Genomic DNA, 5,813 nt, shown 5'->3' with positions numbered 1-5,813 from the left:
TCAGATTACAAAATGGTACACAATCATACAATAGTGGGAATCATGACCCAGCCAAGTTGACAGATATTTTTGGGGGGCACAATTCAATCCATGACAGGCATATTCCTCAACAAGATTAAAACGTGTGTGTGTGTGTTATAATAGAGTTAGGAGATTCAGGTTAAAAAACTGTTTGACATTATCAGAGGAAATACTCTAAATTTCTCATCAGATCACATCTTTATATGCAGCAAGGTAGATGTATTATGTCGTTTTCATTCTTCCATGGCAGAGACTCCTTGCCCAGTCAGAAAGAGCTAAGTGCCAGAGTTCTCAGCAGTCTGACCTACTTAGCTAAGTTTTTATTGAGTTTGTAGTTTAATTCTGCTGAGAAGGTATAAGAATGATAGCGCCTGAGTTTGATGGTGTTTTTGGAAAGCATGCAAGTTAGTGAGTTTCAGTTCCTGTTTTCCTTTAACCATATCAGAATCCCTTTAACTCAGTACAGCATAGCAAGGAGTGAAAGGTGTTTTATGTTTTTATTCTATCTTTAACCATATTTAGTGTTTACATTAGTGGGGGAAGGCTCTAGGGACTTTATCATTCTAGAGAATGTCTCTGTGTAGCTTGTAGGTGATGCCTAGATATCCTTACAGAAACATAGTTGAGTAAAGTAGCCAACACAGATAAGGAGACATTAAAATGAAGACAATTAGACACAGACATCAAAATTACAGACGGTAAGAAAACACCACCCACCAGTTCTTACAATGAAATTAAGCTGTGGCCGTTAACAAACTTGATTAATTTTTATATTACAAATACAAGATTTCATAATAAAGATAACCTTTTGCATTGAACTAATTACAGTCGTTCATAATTCAGTGTGAGGAAAAAGTGATTCATTTGTCTCACAGAGAGCCACTAAATAGCCAAGAGAACTTAAGGTTAATTACTTACAAAATATTTAACATATTCCTAGGCGCTAATGGTTCGTAGTGAGGAACGTGTTCCTTGGTATTAAGGAATTTAGAAAGCAATAAGAAAGCCGTGGCAAATATATAGTAATCATCAGTGCATTCGTATAGCAGCGTAATTAAAGGGAGTTGGAGGAAGAGAAGACAAATTACTTATTTAGAGATAGTGCAAATATTCACTAGGAAAAAAAAAGATTCCCTGAAAAGAGTAGGTCTTGATCTTAAAGCTAAAAGAGTAATTAAAAAAGAGGCAGACTTGGAAACTGATCAGGGCTCTTAGTCCTGTTGGATTTTCTGTGTAATACCAGCAGAACTTTAACTAAAATATTCTTAGTTCACACAATTTAAACAAATTAATAACTAAAGATTGAGTAAAATGTGCTGGGCAAAAATTTTATGAACATCTGTCTCCAGAGGAATATGATTACTGACTCAAAATTGCAGGGGAAAAGTGACAAATAATCAGGGACTTGGCTGAAATTTTCTTATTTGGGTTAGGAGCCAGCTTCCTCAGAAATCAGCTTGGTAGTTCTCTCTCCCTCTCAGCCCTGGCACACAGGGCAGCTGCTTGTCTCCAGAATCCAGCTGTAAAGAATTGAAAGCAGCCCTCTTCCAGGGGTGCTAGCCCAAGGAATATTCACGCAGATTTCTCCCAGAACCTCAATATGGCAAAGCTCGTGATGGGACCATCTTTCTATTTAGATTTTCCAACAAATATAAAATATTTGGCATGCTCTTTCCACCTTTGTTACTATTCATTTAGTCTTTGCCTCTGTAAAGTACTGCCAAGAGGAAAATTTTCTGCATTTATTTTATTTCTAGCCTAATAGCTTGCTTTGAAAATTTTGAGAACATGTGTCGGCTACTAGCTGAAAAGTTGGCGGTATGAACTCACCCAGAGGTGTCTCGGAGGGCAGGTCTGGTGATCTGCTTCCAAATGGTCACAGCCCTGAAAACCCAATGGAGCATGTCTACTCTGCACACCTGGGGTCGCCATGAGTTGGAATTGACTCAACACAATTGACAACAACAATAGGCAGAGGAACAAAACAAGAGACTTCACTCTTTCTTCCTTTGCATTAACACACAATTTTAGGAGGAAATTCAGGACAAATGATAAAGATCACAGGCTTTTAAGATCCTGTGAAGAGAGTTTATAAGTTGTCCCGGTGATAGAGGTTTCATTGCAGTTTCAATAACACTTGGACAGCAAATATTCTTTGGGAGAGTCTTGGTAAATTGCTTAAAAACTCTGGAGTATTCTTTCTTTCTTCAGAAATTGGAAAAAATATATAAGTTTGTATGCATTTTTTTTTTTTACGGTTGTTGGGGTAGATGGGTGGTGCAAATGGTTTGCTCTCAACAACTAATTGAAAGGTTGGTGGTTCAAATCCATGCAACGGTACCATGGAAGAAAGGCCTGGTGATCTGCCTCCAGAAAGATTACAGCCAAGAAAACTCTGTGGAGTTACTCTGCAACATGTGATCACCATGAGTCAGAAACGACTCGACAGCAATGGGTATTAAGAGGTATCAGAGATTTTTTTTTTGTTTCAGTTTGCTACCTTAGAGGTTAAAGTTCAATTCTGTGTAACGAAAGAGAGCACCAGATTCAAAATCGAATGATTTCATGCGGATGCAGGTCCTGGATATCTTGGTGTGGAGTGAAGACAGAATAATACTGTGAGCTGACTTAACCCTGGGGTTTGGAGTAAGCATGTCAGAAAGAGGCATTAAAATGGAGAAAAATGTAAGCCTAGTGAGAAAAGGGCAATAATAATCCTTCCAACTACCACTTAAAATTGTCCCCTGGTGACCAAGGAGCACTACATAGAAGAAATGCCATGCTCTCACTAATTGCAAAAACAACACTTTAAGAAAACTAATGGATTTTAGTGAAGAGAAACTCAGAGCTTGAGAATGTGACAGCCATGATAAGGTATTGAAAAGTCAATTTCCCTAAGGCAGTTAGCATGGATTCTGTAATGAACTAAATACTAGGAAATTTAATTTGAATTTTCCAGACTGTGTTCCCAGTTACGTATGACTGAAATGTATTTTCAGAAAGCTATAAAGCAACTGTATTTCTTGACAAAGACTGATAGTTTGCCTATACAAAGCACTTTTTTTAATGTAAGGACTTGAAAGAATAAGTGTAGAGTCAGCCAACGTACCACCGTTTACGATTAGGGAGAATGAATTGGGAGTACAGATTGGAAAGCAAATCCAAAATAACACTGAGTTAAGGCTTATATTTTTTGTCTATTTTATATCTATTATTAGGATATTTTTTCTGCTTTTTTTTAAGCTACAAAAAGTAGAACATGCCTGATGTTTAAAGAGTGTTTGGTATTTTATTTCAAATAATGAAAATATTTCCAAACTGTGTTATTTTGAACAATACCTAAAATAATACAATTTCCAAACTGCTCACTTCCTGGACGCAAAGTCTGTGCTCCCTTGTTAATAAAAAAGTAAAGGAAATAGAACTTTACCTCAAGCACTTGTTGGTTTCAAGGAGTCATAAGTGGCATCTTCAAAGAGAACATGGGGAAAGTATAAGGTAGGTTCTCCAGGGCAGTGAAGACATGCCACATGAAACCCCAAGACCAGAAAGAAGGGGTAAACACACAGGTTCATGGAAATGAGAGCTAATTTGGAAGGAGCAGGAAAAGAACATTGAAGACAAATATTGTCTGCTTTAGAAATTTATCTAGTCCCAGCTTTGTAGAGTGCCCATATTAACATCACAGGAAGCCTCGATATGTTGAATGTCATGGCCTCTTCATAATCCACATTTTGGTTCTGTGACGAGATTCAAAAGAAAGATCCTGCTGCTTGTTCTTCCTTAGTGGCTGAAGAGAAGGGCCAGCAGTCATTTGCTGAGCCCTTACCACTCTTGTGCATGGTGACGAACCCTCAGTACATGAACTCATTTAATCCTCACACGAGTGTAACAGGCAGCTAATATTACTTATTTATTTATACAAGATACACTTTGAGAGCTTAAATGAACCCCCAAACTGTCTGACTCCAAAGCCCATGTTTTACTATCCCAGTGTCTTAAGACGCGGGAACCAGCATCAGAGAAATGTCTCAAGAATATGAGGTTGTTTGAACTCCAGGCTTTGCACTCAGCACAGAGCCGTGGCGGTCTCCAGCTAGAGCAGGAATTGAAGGAAAATTCCCATGCAGCCAGTTTTAAGACATTCTCTTCTGTTTTCCCTCATCAGATCCTGAGATGCAAATATTCTACCTCTGCCCCAAAAGGAGAAAATGGGAGTTGGAAGGAAAATGTAAATCTCAAAGAAGGGGAAAAATTCCCACCCCTGCCTTCAGTTTCTTCATTTCCCCAGCCCCTCACTCACTTCCTAGTTCCCAGCATTGAAGAGCATGTGAGAAAGGGCAGCCTTTGGAGGGACAGGGGTCTTCACTCCCTGCTGTGTTTCCTTCCATCTCCCTTGAATTCCCCTTGAAAGTCATTGTCATTTTCTCCAACTGTAACCAGAGCAAATTAGTTTCTCATTAAACAATTAATACGCAAATTGTTTTGTGACATTGGTTGTCAACCCTGCAATGTGTTGACACTTAGAAATAGAAATACCATATGATCCAGCAATCCCACTCCTAGGAATATATCCTATAGAAATAAAAGCTGTCACATAAAAAGACATATATGCACACCTATGTTCCCTGCAGCATTATTCACAATAGCAAGAAGATGGAAACAACATAAGTGCCCATCAACAGATGAATGGATAAACAAACTATGGTACATACACATAAAACAGACTTCTTTTTCTTAGAGTTTGGCAAGGAAGAAGGCAAAGCTTCTTTTTCAGGTGAGTCATTACATCCTGTAAAGAAGTCTATACTGCAGTCCTCTTTGTGGCATTAGCAATTTATAGCAAGCCTGTCAAATTCCTCGGAAAAAGATAGTTTATAAATGACGTTAACTGGAATAAAGCTACTTAATAAAACATGTCTCAACATGAAAGTTTTTTTGGTTTGGTTTTGTTTTTCTCTGAAACATCCAGTGCTTTTTTATACCAGATAGATAAAATAGCTAATCTCTCTCCTCCGCTTATTACTCTTGGTTCACATCTATGAACACACTAAGAACCTCTCTCTGGGGTCTTGGCACACGCCACGAGTAGAGAAGGTGATGCGGAAGTGCAAAAACATTACTCAGACACACTTTATGAAAGTTTCTAGCAATTGGCAATACTCAGTCTGAACTTTATGTTGGATTTTGCCATAGTTTTAATCACTTTACCATCACTTGTTGTCTTCCAGGAAAGAAGGGATCTTTAAAAGTATCTTATTTAGAAAAAGCTGCAGAGCCAAGACTAACTGCAGGTTCTCCTTATTTCACGTGTTGCCAGAATAATGAGTGCAGCAAAGTGACACCTTTTTGCACAAAACGGGTTTCAGTGAAGCTCTTAATTAAGGGAAGAGGACATTTTATTGTAATCATTTATATTTGATGTTAATCTTTTTATTAGCGTTTTCATGTTTGTTCTTGTTAGGTGTTGTCCAGTCGGTTCTGACTATAGCAACCCCATGTACAGCAGAATGAAACACTGCCTGGTCCTGCACCATGCTCACAGTCATTGCTATATTTGAGCCCATTGTTGCAGCCATTGTGCCAATCCGTCTCCTTGAGGGTCTTCCTCTTTTTTACTGACCCTCTACTTTACGAAGCATGATGTCCTTCTCCAGGGACTGACAACATGCCCAAAGTATTTAATATGAAGTCTCCTCATTCTCACTTCTAAGGAGAATTCTGGCTGTACTTCTTCAAAAACAAATTTGTTTGTTCTGGCAGTCCATGTTATATTCAATAGTCTTCGCCAA

This window comes from Trichechus manatus, unplaced genomic scaffold (assembly GCF_000243295.1).
Source record: "Trichechus manatus latirostris isolate Lorelei unplaced genomic scaffold, TriManLat1.0 scaffold00299, whole genome shotgun sequence".
In the NCBI taxonomy this organism is placed as follows: Eukaryota; Metazoa; Chordata; class Mammalia; order Sirenia; family Trichechidae; genus Trichechus; species Trichechus manatus.
The sequence above is the reverse complement of the archived record's forward strand: the minus strand, read 5'-3'. Positions refer to the sequence as shown.